General features: G+C 40.9%; 2 protein-coding genes across 4 annotated transcripts in view; one reads left to right on the top strand and one right to left on the bottom strand.

The window, feature by feature from the left end:
- LOC137616613 (dyslexia-associated protein KIAA0319-like protein) overlaps positions 1-10,915 on the bottom strand; it is a 175,401-nt gene extending 164,486 nt beyond the window's left edge. The window contains exon 1 of one of the 3 annotated variants that reach the window (XM_068346517.1): positions 10,827-10,915. The gene's annotated coding sequence lies outside the window, so the exon portion shown is untranslated. Of the gene's footprint in view, positions 1-10,607 lie in introns of all 3 variants that reach the window. The other 2 variants (XM_068346518.1, XM_068346516.1) reach the window with 2 other exon arrangements.
- Positions 10,916-16,660: 5,745 nt separating this feature from the next.
- LOC137616170 (uncharacterized protein PF3D7_1120000-like) overlaps positions 16,661-17,418 on the top strand; it is a 36,888-nt gene continuing 36,130 nt past the window's right edge. The window contains exon 1 of the mRNA XM_068345829.1: positions 16,661-16,846. The gene's annotated coding sequence lies outside the window, so the exon portion shown is untranslated. The remainder of the gene's footprint in view (positions 16,847-17,418) is intronic.

Raw genomic sequence — 17,418 nt, 5'->3', positions numbered from 1 at the left:
GCTGGCGTATCCCGTCCGTAGATTTCTGTCGGGCAACGGAGTTGACAGCTACATGATTATCGGGTAAGTATATTGAAAAATTATATTTTAATTATAAAATAAATTTTTGAATATACTTACCCGGTGAATATATAGCTGCAACTCTGTTGCTCGACAGACAAACTCTACGGAAAAAACTCGCCAGCGATCGCTACACAGGTTGCGGGTGTGCCCAACAGCGCTATCTGTCGACCAGATACCCAGCTCTTATGTAAACAAAGACTCAATTTTCTCCTCGTCCCACTGCGTCTCTATTGGGGAGGAAGGGAGGGTCATTTAATTTATATATTCACCGGGTAAGTATATTCAAAAATTTATTTTATAATTAAAATATCATTTTTAAATATTTAACTTAGCCGGTGAATATATAGCTGATTCACACCCAGGATGGTGGGTAGAGACCAGTAATATATGTTTACACTTTTATGAGCTAAGAGTTTTTTATTTCATTTTAGAAGTTATCAAAATAACAAAAACAAAATAAATAGGTACCTGGTAAGGAAGTCGACTTGAACAATTACTCTGCCTTTTAAGTACGTCTTCCTTACGGAGCCTCGCGATCCTCTTAGGATGCTGATCGACCCCTAAGAGCTGAAGTATCAAGGGTTGCAACCCATACAACAGGACCTCATCAAACCCCTAATCTAGGCGCTCTCAAGAAATGACTTTGACCACCCGCCAAATCAACCAGGATGCGAAAGGCTTCTTAGCCTTCCGGACAACCCATAAAAAACAACATTTCAAGAGACAGATTGAAAGGATAAGGAATTAGGGAATTGTAGTGGTTGAGCCCTCACCCACTACTGCATTCGCTGCTACGAATGGTCCCAGTGTGTAGCAGTTCTCGTAAAGAGACTGGACATCTTTCAAGTAAAATGACGCGAACACTGACTTGCTTCTCCAATAGGTTGCGTCCATTATACTTTGCAGAGATATATTTTGCTTAAAGGCCACGGAAGTTGTTACAGCTCTAACTTCGTGCGTCTTCACCTTAAGCAAAGTTCGGTCTTCCTCACTCAGATGTGAATGAGCTTCTCGTATTAACAATCTGATAAAGTCTGACCAAGCATTCTTTGACATAGGCAAGGATGGTTTCTTAACTGAACACCATAAAGCTTCAGATTGGCCTCGTAAAGGTTTAGTACGCTTTAAATAGAACTTAAGAGCTCTAACAGGGCATAAGACTCTTTCTAGTTCATTGCCTACGATCTCCGATAAGCTGGGAATATCGAAAGATTTAGGCCAAGGCCGAGAAGGCAGCTCATTTTTGGCTAGAAAACCAAGTTGCAGCGAACAAGTGGCTTTTTCCGACGAAAATCCGATGTTCTTGCTGAAGGCATGAATCTCACTGACTCTTTTAGCCGAGGCTAAGCATACCAGGAAAAGAGTCTTAAGAGTGAGATCTTTCAGGGAGGCTGATTGTAACGGCTCCAACCTGTCTGACATGAGGAATCTTAGTACGTCTAAATTCCATCCAGGGGTAGCCAAACGACGCTCCTTGGTGGTCTCAAAAGACTTAAGGAGGTCTTGCAGATCTTTATGTTTGGAAAGATCTAAGCCTCTATGCCGGAAGACCGATGCCAACATACTTCTGTAGCCCTTGATAGTGGGAGCTGAAAGGGATCGTCCTTTTCTCAGGTATAAGAGAAAATCAGCTATTTGAGCTACAGAGGTACTGGTCGAGGATACAGAAACTGACTTGCACCAGTCTCGGAAGACTTCCCACTTCGATTGGTAGACTCTAATGGAAGACGCTCTCTTTGCTCTAGCAATCGCACTGGCTGCTTCCTTCGTAAAGCCTCTAGCTCTCGAGAGTCTTTCGATAGTCTGAAGGCAGTCAGACGAAGAGCGTGGAGGCTTTGGAGTACCTTCTTTACGTGTGGCTGACGTAGAAGGTCTACCCTTAGAGGAAGACTTCTGGGAACGTCTACTAACCATCGAAGTATCTCGGTGAACCATTCTCTCTCGGGCCAGAGGGAAGCAACTAACGTCAACCTTGTCCCTTCGTGAGAGGCGAACTTCTGCAGTACCTTGTTGACAATCTTGAACGGTGGGAATGCGTAGAGATCCAGATGTGACCAATCTAGGAGGAAAGCATCTATATGTATTGCTGCTGGGTCCGGGACTGGAGAGCAATAGATTGGAAGCCTCTTGGTCAGCGAGGTTGCAAAGAGATCTATGGATGGTTACCCCAAGTGGCCCAAAGTCTCTTGCACACATCCTTGTGGAGGGTCCATTCGGTTGGAATTACTTGCCCTTTCCGACTGAGACAATCTGCTATGACGTTCAAGTCGCCTTGGATGAACCTCGTTACTAGGGAGATGTCTTGACCTTTTGACCAGATGAGCAGGTCCCTTGCGATCTCGTACAACGTCAGTGAGTGGGTACCTCCTTGTTTGGAGATGTACGCCAAGGCCGTGGTGTTGTCCGAGTTAACTTCCACCACTTTGCCTCGAAGGAGAGACTTGAAGCTTTTCAAGGCCAGATGTACTGCCAACAGCTCCTTGCAGTTGATATGCATGCTCCTCTGACTCGAGTTCCACAGTCCTGAGCATTCCCGACCGTCTAGTGTCGCGCCCCAGCCCACGTCCGAAGCGTCCGAGAAGAGAACGTGGTTGGGAGTCTGAACAGCCAGGGGAAGACCCTCTCTTAGGTTGATATTGTCCTTCCACCAAGTCAGACAAGACTTTATCTTTTCGGAAACCGGGATCGAGACCGCTTCTAGCGTCTTGTCCTTTTTCCAGTGAAAAGCTAGATGGTATTGAAGAGGACGGAGGTGTAGTCTTCCTAGTGACACAAATTGTTCCACGGATGACAGCGTCCCTACCAGACTCATCCACAGCCTGACTGAGCAGCGTTCCTTCTTCAGCATCTTCTGGATGGATAGCAGGGCTTGATCTATTCTGGGGGCTGATCGTCTTGTTGTTCAGCAACGTCCTCATCAGAGGGTTCCTCATCCGAAAACTGATGAGGAAACGGCAACGGAGTGGGCAACGTCTGGCTCGCTGAGTCCGGTCGCACTGGTGCATGCGTGACGGAGCCGGACGCAACATCATGGAACTGCTGCACAGTCTGTGAACTGTCAACAACCATGGGTGCGCGAGGAAGCACAGCGTCCACCCGAGACTGTCTAGACCGTCTGGGTTGTGCAGTCAACACCATACCGGGTTGCTGAGGTTGACGCACTGCGTCAAAACAAGTCACCTCTGCTGGTTGTTGAACGTCCTGAACGTCAACAACCACCTCCGAGCGTCGCTTAACGTCAACGTGTGGCTGGCAACCCACACTGGGTCGCATCGGTGGAGGAACCACCTCAACTGGCAGACGCGAGAAGGTTACCTCAGCGTCAACAGGGCGCACAACCGACCGGTTGGAAGGTTGTTGGCCAGAAGGTTCGGCAGCAACCTTCTCCGCATTAAAGTCCTCTATCAAGGACGCAAGCTTGGACTGCATGTCTTGCAGCAAAGCCCATTTAGAGTCTACGGGAGCAGGTGCGGCAACAGACGGGGTTAGCGACTGAGGCAGTACCGCTTTCCATCCCTGAAAGCCTTGTTTATGCATGACATAATTGTACAGCAAAACTTCAAAGGCTCGAAAACAGCTGTGAAGTTGACCTGTAAAAAACTTGGAGCGTCTCCTGGCCAGGCGCCAGGGAGAGTCTACGAGATTTGAGAAGTCTATCTGGGCAGAGGCATGAACTCCCAAGCCGAGAACTTCTCTCGTGTCATATCAGACTCTCGCTCTATAAGCCAGTTTAAAAGAAGGGAAAGCAAAGGCTGTATCCCCCAAACTCCTCCTGGTGATAAACCAGTCGCCTAGCCAACGTAAAGCTCTCTAGGAGAGCGAGAGAGCACTAGCTTAAAAACAACGGCTTCGAAGTAGCTAGGCCTAGTGTAAGCTCTGACGTTTAGGCGAACGAGGAGCAGCAGTTACAAAAAGATCCGGACAAAGATCCTTAAAAAAAAAATCATCATGATTTAATTAAAGTCCATAGAGGGCTAAGCAGCTTAAGGCTCCTCTCCATCTGACAGAGTCCTCAAGGGAATATCAGTAGGAGGGGGAACAGCAACTTCCTCATCTACAGGAACCTTGTCCGATAAAAGCTGAGTCTCAAGCAAGGGAGAGACCTACCGTGGTGGCAATGCTTTACAAGCAGAGTCCACACTCACTGGTGCATTAGTAGCGGACCAGAACGCAACGTCATGTAACTGCTTGACAGTCTGTGAACTGTCAACAACTGAACTGTCAACCACAACAGGTGCGTGAGGACGCACAGCGTCCACTCGAGACTGCTTTGACTGCCTAGACTGAGCAGTCAAAACAACTCTAGAATGCGGAGGTTGACGCACAGCGTCAAAACAAGTCAACTCCGATTGTTAGCGAACGTCTTGAACGTCAACAGGAGCATCAGCAAGTGGCCTAACGTCCAAATGCGGCTGAAAAACCACACGAGACCGCATCGAGTGTGGTTCTAAACAACCTGACTGACGTGACTTAGCTACGCCAACGTCAACAGGAAGCACAAAGGAACGTTAGGTTGGCTGAAAGCCAGGATATCGATGAGATAAACGGCTAGACTCAACGGACTAATCGGCAGAATAGTCTTCCATAAGGGAGGCAAGCATATTCTGCATGTCTTGCCATACAACCCATTAAGGATCAACGGAAATGGTTGTGGTAAGAGACGAGGGTAACGTCTGTGACCGCAACACTTTGCCAACAAAAAAGACTCTCGGAGTCTGTGTTACGCTTTTGTTAGGCGGCGAGCAGTTATCCGATGACTGCATAGGGTCAGAGCTGTCCTAATGGCTGTAACCAGGACGCTGGACCTGTCCTGAAAGGACTGACTTTCGCTTAAGGGCTTCGAAACCTTGTGACAGGTTTCTTATGCGAAAAGCCTTCGGATGACGAGGAGAAAAAACGTCTCTCTCGTCTTATGGTAGGGGAGATCTTGGTAAGATACACCCGATACCATAGAGGGAAACGTCTGTTCGTTGATCAAGGCCTCTCGAACCCATAAGTCGTTCGACATTACTTCTCCCCTGTTTGGGAGCTTGCAAGAGGTCCCGGACTAGGTGAACGACAGGCACGAACAGACGAACCCTCGGACGCAACACTGTAACACTTTGCGCAATATCACTTTATCACTTCGATTTTCTGTTTTGCACTTATTTCACTGAAATCGAAACTTTTACTGATTTCTACCTGAAGCACGCAATTCTACCCTTATCAAAAGGTAGTAATTGCGAAATCAGTCGTATAATGCAAGCTCATTAATACCAGCAAAAAACAGAAAACATATTTTAAGATAAAAATTTCAGTGGCTGGGGAAGAGACTAAACACTAGTTCCTTCAAAACTACGTTTTCAATCTCTAACCGCACATAGCCTGGGGACGAGAATAAAAACTAAAAACGTTTTATCCTTTCTCCCCGTACCGAGACTAGGGACGAGAGCAACTCGAGAACAACGTTACCCGCTTGAACGGAACGTTTTCTCTCCTCTCTCTCCCTCCGTCTCTATCTCTCTCTCTCTTTCTCTTGATTTCGCACCTAAAAGAAGAGCCCAATTACATTTCGTCAAAAAAACATGTTATTTGACCAAAGGAAAAAACTGAAAGGTTTTTCAATTAAAAAGTTCCTTTAAAATAGAATTTAAAACATTTAAGCTTAGAAAGAATGAACAAAACGTCAGAATCGATTTACTCTTTCTGCAAAGTGAAACCGTGATACACTCTCTCTCTATCGTAACGATAGAGCGCATGTTGAACGTCCTGAACGTCAACAACTGCGTAGCATAAAAAAACTAAACGTTAATTCATCTTTGAAAAAGGTACGAAGACTATTCAAAGAAATTCTTTCATAAAATATTTCATTTAAAAAGTTTTAAATCCTTAGCTCTTTAAAAGCTATTTACGATATAAAGGGCTCAACGTTGATTAACTTCGGTTTCCAAGTTAGGACCGCCTACTCTCAGGAAAGGTCGCATATACAGTAAACAAAACATTAAAATTTATTTTTTATGTTTATTATAAATGGAAAGTTAATCGAAGAGGAAAATCTATAATTAATTTATAACGTGATAAGATAATTACTAAAAGCCTAAACACACTTCCGTCTAAGGGAAGGGTCGGCCATTTAAAAGTGAAAGAAAGTCCATACTCTCTTTGTCACCAAAATTAAATCTATCCAAAACGAGTTCAAGATTTAAGATGAAGATAAAACACCTGCACTGCGAAAGCTCAAACCAGAATATAGTACTTCACCAAATATGATGGGAAAAACTCCAGGTTTCAACAGCGAGTAAAGTACGTCTTGTCGACACGTCGACAGAGAGAAAATTGAGTCTTTGTTTACATAAGAGCTGGGTATCTGGTCGACAGATGGCGCTGTTGGGCACACCCGCAACCTGTGTAGCGATCGCTGGCGAGTTTTTTCCGTAGAGTTTGTCTGTCGAGCAACAGAGTTGCAGCTATATATTCACCGGCTAAGTTAAATATTTAAAAATACAAATTACTTCAAAATTTGTTATTTGTTCCTACACATACAAACCTTTCGTTCTTTACAATGGAGACTCCCTTTAGGTGGGTAGAAGTCTGAAACCCAACTGACTGGGAACTTGACACGGGATAAAATTCTGAGCTTGTACGAGTGTGAGAGGGGTAGCCTGACCACTTGTGAACTCTTGATTTGCGCCGTTATGAATGTGCAGAAATTAAACACTGACTTGACCAGGTGCGGATACAGGAGTGGGTAACACTTCTCTTACTTAACCTATACATTGCCCGACTCCCCCTCACAGGGAGACCGGGAACATAACAAATATACAGTATCACATATTTCAGGCTACACAAGGGAAATGGTTGTTACAGTCAGAGGTAGGCCAGGTTAAAGAGTCTTCCATATGATGTGTCCTAAGAGAGGGGAAGATGAAGGAAGAAAAAGTCAGTCATTCTATCCATTCATCCCAGACTAACACTAATTAAAACCTACCCTCAACCGACTGCTACTTGTCCTGTAAGGGAGCTGAGGTAATTTGCACTTGTTGTGCTACCCCCTCATGACCTATGAAAAATGTATCCAAGTCCCTGTGGGTTATGACTTGCAAGTAGTGAGCAATGAAGGTATTCTGATACTTCCAGACACCAGCCAGAAGGACCTGTGTCACATAGCAGAGTAGTTTATTTTGAAAACACCCATAGCATCTTGAGCTCTGGTTCTAAGATCTCATTAAGCAGACAAGATTCAATGCATGTTTGATAACTTAGCAAATCCAAGCCGAGATTGTATTATTGGTGACTCTCCACTTGACCCTGACCATTCTTACAAGAGTTGTTTCAAGTGTTGCCAAGCTCCGGTAGTTCATTCGAGATAGTGTCTCAGCACTCACACAGAACATAGTAACAGCTGATTAAGATTATCCCACTCTCACCGGACATAAAGATAGCTGATTAAGATCATCGGATGTATGGTGGAGACTCAAAATCTGCAAGGACCCATACCTAGAGTCCACTACAGAAGGATTCTGAGTCTCAGCAATGAGATCTAGGATGAAGTTGAGTGTTACTTGCCCCATTCCTCTTGAACAGGCTGTCATTTAAGAGACCATGCAAGTCGCTGACTCTCTTGGCAGAGGACAATGCGAAAAAGAAAGCTATCTAAACAGTCAAGTCAGCATCCGAGTTATGACACAAAGGTTCATAAGGTACTCCTTTCAGAGAGTGTAATACACGAACTACATTCCAAGGAGGTGGTCTAACTTCCGACTGAGGGTAGGTAAGCTCAAAGCTCCGTATGAGGAGAGACAATTCCGTAGAGGAGAAAACATAAACTTCGTTTAATCTAAAGTCAAGGCTCAAAGCCAAGCGGTAGCCTTTCAGCGCTGAGATTGAGCAGAGTTTTTTCCACCCTAACGCACAGTAACTCTGCTATCATGGGAATAATGGCATCGAGAGGAGCGAGACTTCATCCACAATACCATCCACAGAATATTGTCCACTTCACCTGATAAATGATGACAGACAACTTACAGAGGTACCCAAAAACCTTTTTGCCACTCAGTGTGAAAAGTATCTCTGCAAGAGGAGATGCTGGAGTAGCAGAAAAGCGACTACCTTGTGGTATATATCTATGTGAGGTTGTCTGGGAAGGTTTGGAAGGAGAAGAAGCTCTCTCAGTACCTTTGTGAGCAGAAGCCAAAGGTCTGGGTACCATTCTGCTTGCAACCACAGGGTCATCAACAGGTCTTGTAATGCCCTCACCTTGTTGATAAGTCTCCTCATCTGGCAGAAGGGGGTGAATGTGTAGTCATCCAGGTTGTCTCACGGATGTTGGAAGGCATCTTGTAGAGATACAGGAAGCTCTCTCAGTACCTCTGTGAGCAGAAGTTGAAGGTCTGGGTACCATTCTTCTTGCTGCAACAGGGTCATCAACAGGTCTCGTGATGCCCTCAACTTGTTGATAAGTCTCCTGATCTGACAGAAGAGGGAGAACACTCAGACGTCCAGGTTGTCCCACGGATGTTAGAGGGCATCTTGTGGAGATGCCTGGAGTTCCAATACTAGTGAGCAGTACAGTACTATATACCGTAAGCTTCCAGTACAGGCATGTCACGAACACATCTATATCGGCGAACGCCACCATCTAGCACAGAGATCAAACCTGCATCGGTAATAAGCGTTTACCTGCCTGAGAAGGTGGGACAAGCATCCCCATAAGCAAAAAATTGCTTTCTATCATTCGTAAACGTAAGCAGAAGCCGACACTATCCCCTCAGGACTAGAGGCTTACGAAAATAATCTTTCAAGGTTATGTCTCACTAGCCCATAGTGTGAGTCTTCCAAAGAGGTCTCCGTTCCGTAGGGAAAAGAAGCCCGTGATAGTAACCCCGAAGGATTACATTTCACAAAACGCTGTGTGTAATGAGACTCTTTGTGCCCCAGGGACCAAATAATGGCATGTGGCAGCAGCAAGCAATCGGCAGTAAACCTTACTTAAGGCAATAACCCTTAAGGTTTTTGTCTTAGCAAGCTTGCATGCGCACCCGAAGGAGTTCATATCATCCTCTTATTACGAGGTGTTAGCGAACACCTAAATTTATGTAAACCTCCTCAGGGAAGGGAATTTGCCTCCACACTTTGCTATGCTTAGTGTCAGGTGGGCTTTCCTCCCATGAAGAAGTAAAGTCTTGCATGTAAGGGTTCATTGGCCTAGTATGCAAAGAAGAAAAATGCTAGGCAGATTTACCCAGGCTTGCCAGCAAATGCTAGCGAGCATTAGCGAATGCTGCATGCTCATGAATGCTAGCAAGCATTAGCAAACACTAGCAAACGCCAGAATGCATTGGCAAACGCTGGCGAGAAGAGAGTTGACTCTTACCTACCAATACTTCTTTTCGGAGAGATAGTTTTTGGCAAGAACCCATCCTGGTATGAGGTACAGGTAGTGGTAGCAGCATGCACCGATAATACTTCCCAATAAGGAATAGTTCTCCGTACGCACCCCTTCTGACTCCAAAAGACACAGAATGATCAGCCGATGCAAAGCCCTTCATTCTTACCAGCAGTGCACATGCTTGTTCCCGTAAGGAATCAAGCACAGGTAGCAGGACCATAAACACCTGTACCACATACCATTATGCCTACTCAGGGAAGGGTATGTTCCTGGTACATACCATTTCACATTTATATCCTACGTACATGATCACCTGCTGGCACATTTATTCAATCTAAAAAAGAAAGCTAAAGATTAAAACTACCAGATTATAAAACAGAAGAGCAGTACATGTGTACTGAACTGCAGTCAGAGTCAAAGTGAAAGCTACTCTATCCCCACTCACAAGCAATTATGTTTACCTTGTTAAAAGATTCAATGGTTGTTCCAGATTCGCTGAATTCATAGTCCTATTAAAGGATGATGGTTTCTATTCATGCACACCACCCTTACCCAGCATTTGTAGGAGGTTGGATCACAATATAAAAGGTATGTAACAACATCCTTATTTCACTTGAACTATCCTTACCTTACCTACCTTAACTAATAAAGAAAGTTTAATGCTTGCCCTTACATTATACATACTATCCCACTAGTTTTGACGGAGCCTTAAGTTTGTTGGGACAGACTGAAAAAAAAGATTTACAAGGAAAATAGACAAAAGAACACCACCTATTCTAAGATTCCCCTCCTAACCTAAGATTCCCTACCTAACCTACGAAACCCTACCTACTATAGGAAAAACTTTTTTCGTAGGAAAGTTTTCTCGGTCCACAACTATAATAAAACCCCTAACCTAACCTAGGAACCTTATCCGTACCTACTTAACCACGGGGGGGGGGAGACTATGCCCCACTGCAACCCCACATTCGACGAACGCATTTTTAGCTTACCCTGTCCAACGAACTACATTTACCCATTTTGACTAAAACAGGGTAATGCGCAAACAGTAAGATATAGTTTAATAGTTATCGATATCAGTGTGGCCCCTAATAATATGAAGCAAATTTGGGATAGAGTATTTCTATATATATTTTTTGTTCTTTTAACGTGTGACACAACTGTCCCTTACACGTACCTTAAGTTAGTTAAAAGAAGACAGGCTTACTTCTCTAGGGTCTTGGTTAGTTCAATGATTATCTTAAGTTTTTGACATTAGGTGTTTCATAACGTCACCTACAGTAAATTCATGCCATTAATATTTTTGGCTCTTGGGAAAGCCTTGAGCGAAAAACACGTGAATTAAAAGAAATTAATGAAATCATGATATGAATTACAGCTTAGAGAAGCAATTCACCTATAATATGAACATTTTCCGATTCAGGATCACAGTTCTGTATGTATTAACGTCATCGGATTCAGGTTTTGTTGTTGGGCGGAGGGATTTTTCTTTACATCGGCACCTTTTTTTAAGTTTTCTTCTTTATTCAATTTGATTCTATCCTCATTTGGGATATAATTTATTATATTTTTACCATCACTATCGCCTTAAATAGATTTCGCATTATTTTCTTCTTTTCTTCGTTCTTTCTCCTCATCATTTATTTATTTCCTTATTTCCTTTCCTCACTGGGCTATTTTCCCTATTGGAGCCCTTAGGCTTATAGCACCTTGCTTTTCCAACTAGGGTTGTAGTTGGATAATAATAATAATAATAATAATAATAATAATAATAATAATAATAATAATTTCTTGATAGTATACTAAATCTTGGTCTTATGTCTCTTGTCTGCACAACTTACGTTCTACACTTAATCCTTTGTATTTCTTCTATCATTTAATCTTAAGCAGGGTTTACAAGGTCGAACGGTTCGTCGAACCCGGTTGTCGCACCTGCTTATCAAACGGTTCGAAAACGAAAAGGTGGAGTCAGTCACATACGCATAAGGTTTGTGGACATTGAAGCACCGCCCACAAGAGACAGTCGAGAACAGACTTTCTTCGACCCGTTCGACGAACGTGTTCGACAACCAAATACCCCGTTCACACGTTCGAAAATCACATCAAACACTTGTTTGTCGAACCGCGTTCGACGAACCGTTCGACCGTGTAAATCCGCCTGTCTTAATATAGCTCAGTACAGTATAAATCAGCATGGCCTTTTATCAGGAAATAATTTTTTTTAATTTGCTCTTTTTCCTTTGTATATATTACTAGAAGTTTTTTTTTCATATATCTCTTCTCTTAGTCTTTTACTATCTTCTTTTCTAATCTTTGTTTGGATCTATTCCCTTCAAATTATTATTATTATTATTATTATTATTATTATTATTATTATTATTATTATTATTATTATTATTATTATTATTATTAGCCAAGCTACAGCTCTAGTTGTAAAAGCAGGATGGTATAAACCCTATAAGGGCTCCAACGGGGAAAATAGCCCAGCGAGGAAAGGAAATAAATTAATCATATGAGATGTAATGAACAATTAAAATATTTCAAGAAGAGTAACAACATTAAAAATGATCTTTCACATATGAACTTATCAACCACTCCTTAATTTTCCCAACTTCTTTTCAATATCCTATAACTCTTTCCAAGATCTGGTTCCATGTTGGTTACCTTATTACTAAATAGTGACTGACATTGCTGAAATGTTGAAAGCAAAGACTACGATAGATCATAGCAGGGAGGCTCATGTTGATTTTTATGATCCATTTCGCTTTAGGAAAGATAGATTTGCAACCCAGTTATGATACCTGTCTTTCCTAAAGCGAAAACAAACCAAACAATGTGAACACAAGGGTCACACCTCAGATGATTCATATTTATAGAGTAAAGAAAAATCTACATTAAATACAGGAATAGGATATTCAGCTTTTTTAAAACTAATCACAAATAACTCAACATTCAATAGAGATACTCCAGCCTTTTGAACGGAAGTGAATTTCTAACATTAACTTTCTAATCTCCCCTTTCAAAGAGAAAGCTGCACAGCATGTTACAATGAAAAGTCTTAAGTCTAACAAGATGAAAGTGACCTTAAACACATTTCACCTTAATACCCCCATCCACCCCTTACCCCTCTCCACTAGTTTTGGTCTACACTTAAAAAAGCATTGAGCTCTTTAGATTTAGCTAACACTGAAAGTGTACATATGACGCAATTACAAAATAATCAAGTAAATAAGTGCTTAAAAAAGGTTAATCATAATACATTCCTCAGAAACCAAAAGAAACATAAGAGAGATATTTGAAAGATTCGAAATAAATAGACGAGGTTTTACTTCAATATCCGGTGATAATGCTACCACCCACAGTGTGAGAGAGAGAGAGAGAGAGAGAGAGAGAGAGAGAGAGAGAGAGAGAGAGAGAGAGAGAGAGAGAGAGAGAGAGAGAGAGAGAGAGAGAGAGAGAAAAAAAAATTAATAATGTCATCCAAGTGTATTGACATTAAGCTTGAGATCTCTTTAGAGACTTGATAATAGACTTTCAAGAATTGATTAAGCAATAGTTTATTCAAATATCAGTCTCACGTGAGAAAGGAGAAAACAGATCGAGATGAGTCTAGGTGAGGTAGGAAGATACTGATGGTGGAGATTGCAAGAGGATTTTCCATCCACCAAGATATTAACAGAACTTGAGATCATTTGTTGGGACTTAAGATCACACGGACAAATGTCTATACATACACACACACACACACACACACACACACACACACACACATATATATATATATATATATATATATATATATATATACATATATATACATATATATATATATATATATATATATATATATATATATGTATATATATATATATATATATATATATATATATATATATATATATATATATATATATATATATGTGTATATTAATGAAGTCAAAAGAAAAGACAAATGATATCTAAATAAAAGGCAAGTGAGGTCAAAAGAAAAGCCGAGTGAGGTCAAAAGAAAAGCCGAATGAAGTCAAAAGAAAAGTCAAATGAGGTAAAAGAAAAGCCAAGTGAGGTCAAAAGAAAACCAAATGAGGTCAAAAGAAAATCCAAATGTGATCAAAAGAAAAGCCGAATGGAGCCAAAAGAAAAGCCAAATGTGATCAAAAGAAAAGCCGAGTGAGGTCAAACGAAAAGCCAAATGAGGTCAAAAGAAAAGCCAAATGAGGTCAAAAGAAAATCTGAGTGAGGTCTAAAGAAAAGCCAAATAAGGTCAAAAGAAAAGCCAAGTGAAGTCAAAAGGAAAGCTGAGTGGCATCAAAAGAAAAGCCATTTGAGGTCAAAAGAAAATCCAAGTGAGGTCAAAAGAAAAGCAGAGTGGAGTCAAAAGAAAAGCCAAATGAGCTCTAAAGAAAAGCCGAGTGAGGTCAAAGGAAAAGTCACATGAGGTCAAAAGAAAAGCCATATGAGGTCAAAAGAAAAGCCAAGTGAGGTCAAAAGAAAAGCCGAGTGGAGTTAAAAGAAAAGCCAAATAAGGTCAAAAGAAAAGCCGAGTGAGGTCAAGGGGTGAAGTGCGAAAAAAAAAGTTACATAAAGGCTGAGGTGGATGACAGGGAGGTGGTGAGGGTCGGGGAGGGGCACGCACAACTGGTGGGAAATCCCAAATGAAAAGCATAATAAAGAATGAAAGGGAATTGAGATGATAATAGTTATAAAGCCAGTGATATAAATATATGAACGAGCGAATGTTAGAAGGGATTATAAAGCAGAGATGATTGGTAATGAATCTGAGAAGGGAAATAAAGGAGAGACAGATTAAGGGGGAGGGGTAAGAGAGCAGGCCGGTTATCTGTGGAGACATGGCACTAGTGGGGGAATGCATTTCAAACCAAGTACCCTCCCCTCTCTGTTATTTTTCGCTGTGTTGAATATACTAGTGACCAAAGGATCTTCTCGGGAATAGTCGTAACTAATGTCACACGCAACCCGATGTCTGGAAGTAACTCTATGACCCCCTTGAGAAAGTATGTTAATCTCTCCGTCGCTAGCCGAAAAAATGCCAAGTAAGATGTTATGTCTATATTTTTGCTCTCTTCTCGGGTTGGTGCAAGAGTAGGCAACATCAGCAGCCTTATGAATCCGCTGGAGTAATGTATGATTAATTTGTTTGTATAAGAAAGAATTAGGTTATTATTTCGTTTACTGTGTTAATGTCTATTTATTTCATGTACAATGGTAGATTTATATAGATACAATGTTGTTCATTCCATCATATATAGCTAAATTAAATGTATGTCCAGACAAAGGTATGCCCAGTCGAAGTAGTTGTACAGTCAACATTATTTACCAATTTATATGATTCCAATAACTCACTAAATGTTGAAGCATCAGCATTTGATGCACCGTCCATCCAAAGATTGAAGTTTCCACAAATAATTAATTCAATTTCTTTCCATGATAATCATCTTAATGAGTAGGCCTATACTGAATTCTTCGAAGAAGATGTCAGAATTTGTTCTCGGAGGTTTTTAAACTGTTGAAATAGTTTCTTTTGCATAAAGTTTATTTCCATATACTCAAAACTTGTTACGCTATTTCTTTATCATCTTCAGATTTGAATATCCCCTATGATTGAAGAGTTCGACCCCCACTAGACCTATTATCTCTTGGAATACGAAAGAAAGCATGTGTGTTGGGTGTCATTTTAGCAATCTTATCCTTAACAAAGTTATTTAACCTCGTTTCATATAATGTTAGTATGTGAAAATATTTCTCATTTATCAGTTGTCGGATTTCATTAGTTTTATTACCAACAGATTGTATATTTACATAGCCACAGTTTGGCATCTTTAGTATCCATGGTCCGCGTTTTCTGCTAGTCTCTTCAACACCAAATCATAAGATTTACAATTTTTTGAGTTCATTGCGTGGTCATTTGGTTTGTTTAACGTGCTGATATCAAAAGAAAACATTTTATGCAATAACCTTATTTATTTATTATTATTTTTATCATTATTAATTGCTAAGCTACAACCCTAGTTGGAAAAGCAAGATGCTATAAGCCCAGGGGCCCAACAGGGAAAATAGCCCAGTAAGGAAAGGAAACAAGAAAAAATTAAATATTTTAAAAACAGCAACAGCATAAAAATGATTATTTCCTATATGAACTATAAATACTTTAACAAAACAAGAAGAGAAATTAGATAGAATAGTGTGCCTGAGTGTACCCCCAAGCAATGGTAGAAAACAATGATATGATATATTGATTTTCTATATAAAGGATAAAGTTAAAGTAAAAAAAAAGAAAGAGTTTTATGACAGAACTTTGATAAAAGAAATGATTTAATCAGAGAAACACAAAATGCAATAGGGAAAGAAACTCGAGGAGCTGTTATAGAGAAATAACGTCTGCACTATAGTCAACAACACAGACTCCACGCGAGGTTTGCCAAACTCTTTTTAAGCCTTAAGGTATAGTTCTGTAAAAGGGTAATATAACTTAAAAATTTCATTATCATAGTTGTTTGTTATTACAGTAAAAATTTTCAGTTACTTGCGCTTATCTATTAGTCGCCAGAGTGACCACACACTTGTTTTCCGAAGTGGTATTTTAGGGGCAAGGAGCAGTCAAGTTGACCATAGTATGACATTCAACTTTATCCAACAGTATTTTTTTACTAGGTTACATTGCCCTGTAATACACTGCAATAAAACCAAGTTTTCTCATGCGGTTCTACAGGCAATTTATGTTCTTAGATTTATACTGGCAGTAGGCTACCTGGTTCATCTTAGACTCGATGGTACATGGGGTGTATGTATCATAGCGGCCACCTGTATGTGTGATTACGGCTAACTTAGAATATGGCAGTAGAAGGAGGGTCGCAGGGCGGCCCTTAGCCCCCCCGTTAGGTAAGTAGGTAAGGACATGGCTTTTAGGTTAGGTCAGGGTGGAGAATTTAGGATATTTGATGTCAACTTTTAATCCGAATGGTAGGAACTGGCCGCTGAGATACAAAGGCTCCGGTACATGTGTAGATCGTTGGGTTACCAGACCTGCTGCTCACATAGAACACAAATAAATCCTATCATCGTCACCCATATTATATTGTATCTACGAATTTGTTGGTTAATGAACTAATGCTAAATATTAGATTACTGGCATTTGCTCCGCTGAGGCTTGTTACACTCGCAACTAAAAATGTGTTATTTCATCTTTTTTGGTAATGCTCTCCATTTAGTATATACCTGTTGTTACTCATCCTGGAGTGAAAAAATATCCTCAAAATAATGACTCACATGATCCGAGTGTGCAGCTCATCCATATACTGCATGCAAGAACAGAGGAACGGCGAGTTAATGTTTATTCCCGAGCAAAGCAAGCCACGGTGGAGGAAAAACAATTTGAGGGATGTGATATAATTTTAGGTAATTATGGTACTTTGATAGTGAACTACACTTATGGCGTGTGCTGCACATTCATTTAACACTTGGCGGTATTGTTACAGTTTCATCCATTATGGGAAATCTATTATAATAATATATTTCCCGAGTAAAGCAAGTCTTTTGTAGTATTTCTGTAAAATATCTGTCGCAAATGCCTAGTTCTTTATATATCGACGATCAAACTCACGCTACTCATGTCTTCCTCCCAGATTTTTTCTAAGTCTGTTCTTATTGTTGACTGTGTCTTGTATTTGCTTAAATGAGCCCTGTAACCACTATAATCTGCTGACAAACTAGTCCACTATGAAGTCTTACACGTTTGGCCAATCAGAGCGCCTGTCCACTATGACGTCATACATGTTTGGCCAATCACAGCGCGACAATACAACAGCGCGACAATACAATATCTTCCCAGGCATTTCAGTTCGTTTTTAGACATGGAGACCATAGAAAGGGCGTCATCTCATGTTGCACAAGAAGTTGAAATTCCATTTTCTTGTCCTGACTTTCGTAACTTACAATGAATTTGTTGAAAAACTAGTGCATTTGTGCCA

This window comes from Palaemon carinicauda, chromosome 22, assembly GCF_036898095.1.
Source record: "Palaemon carinicauda isolate YSFRI2023 chromosome 22, ASM3689809v2, whole genome shotgun sequence".
In the NCBI taxonomy this organism is placed as follows: domain Eukaryota; kingdom Metazoa; phylum Arthropoda; class Malacostraca; order Decapoda; family Palaemonidae; genus Palaemon; species Palaemon carinicauda.
This window is presented reverse-complemented; position numbering and strand designations above follow the sequence as displayed.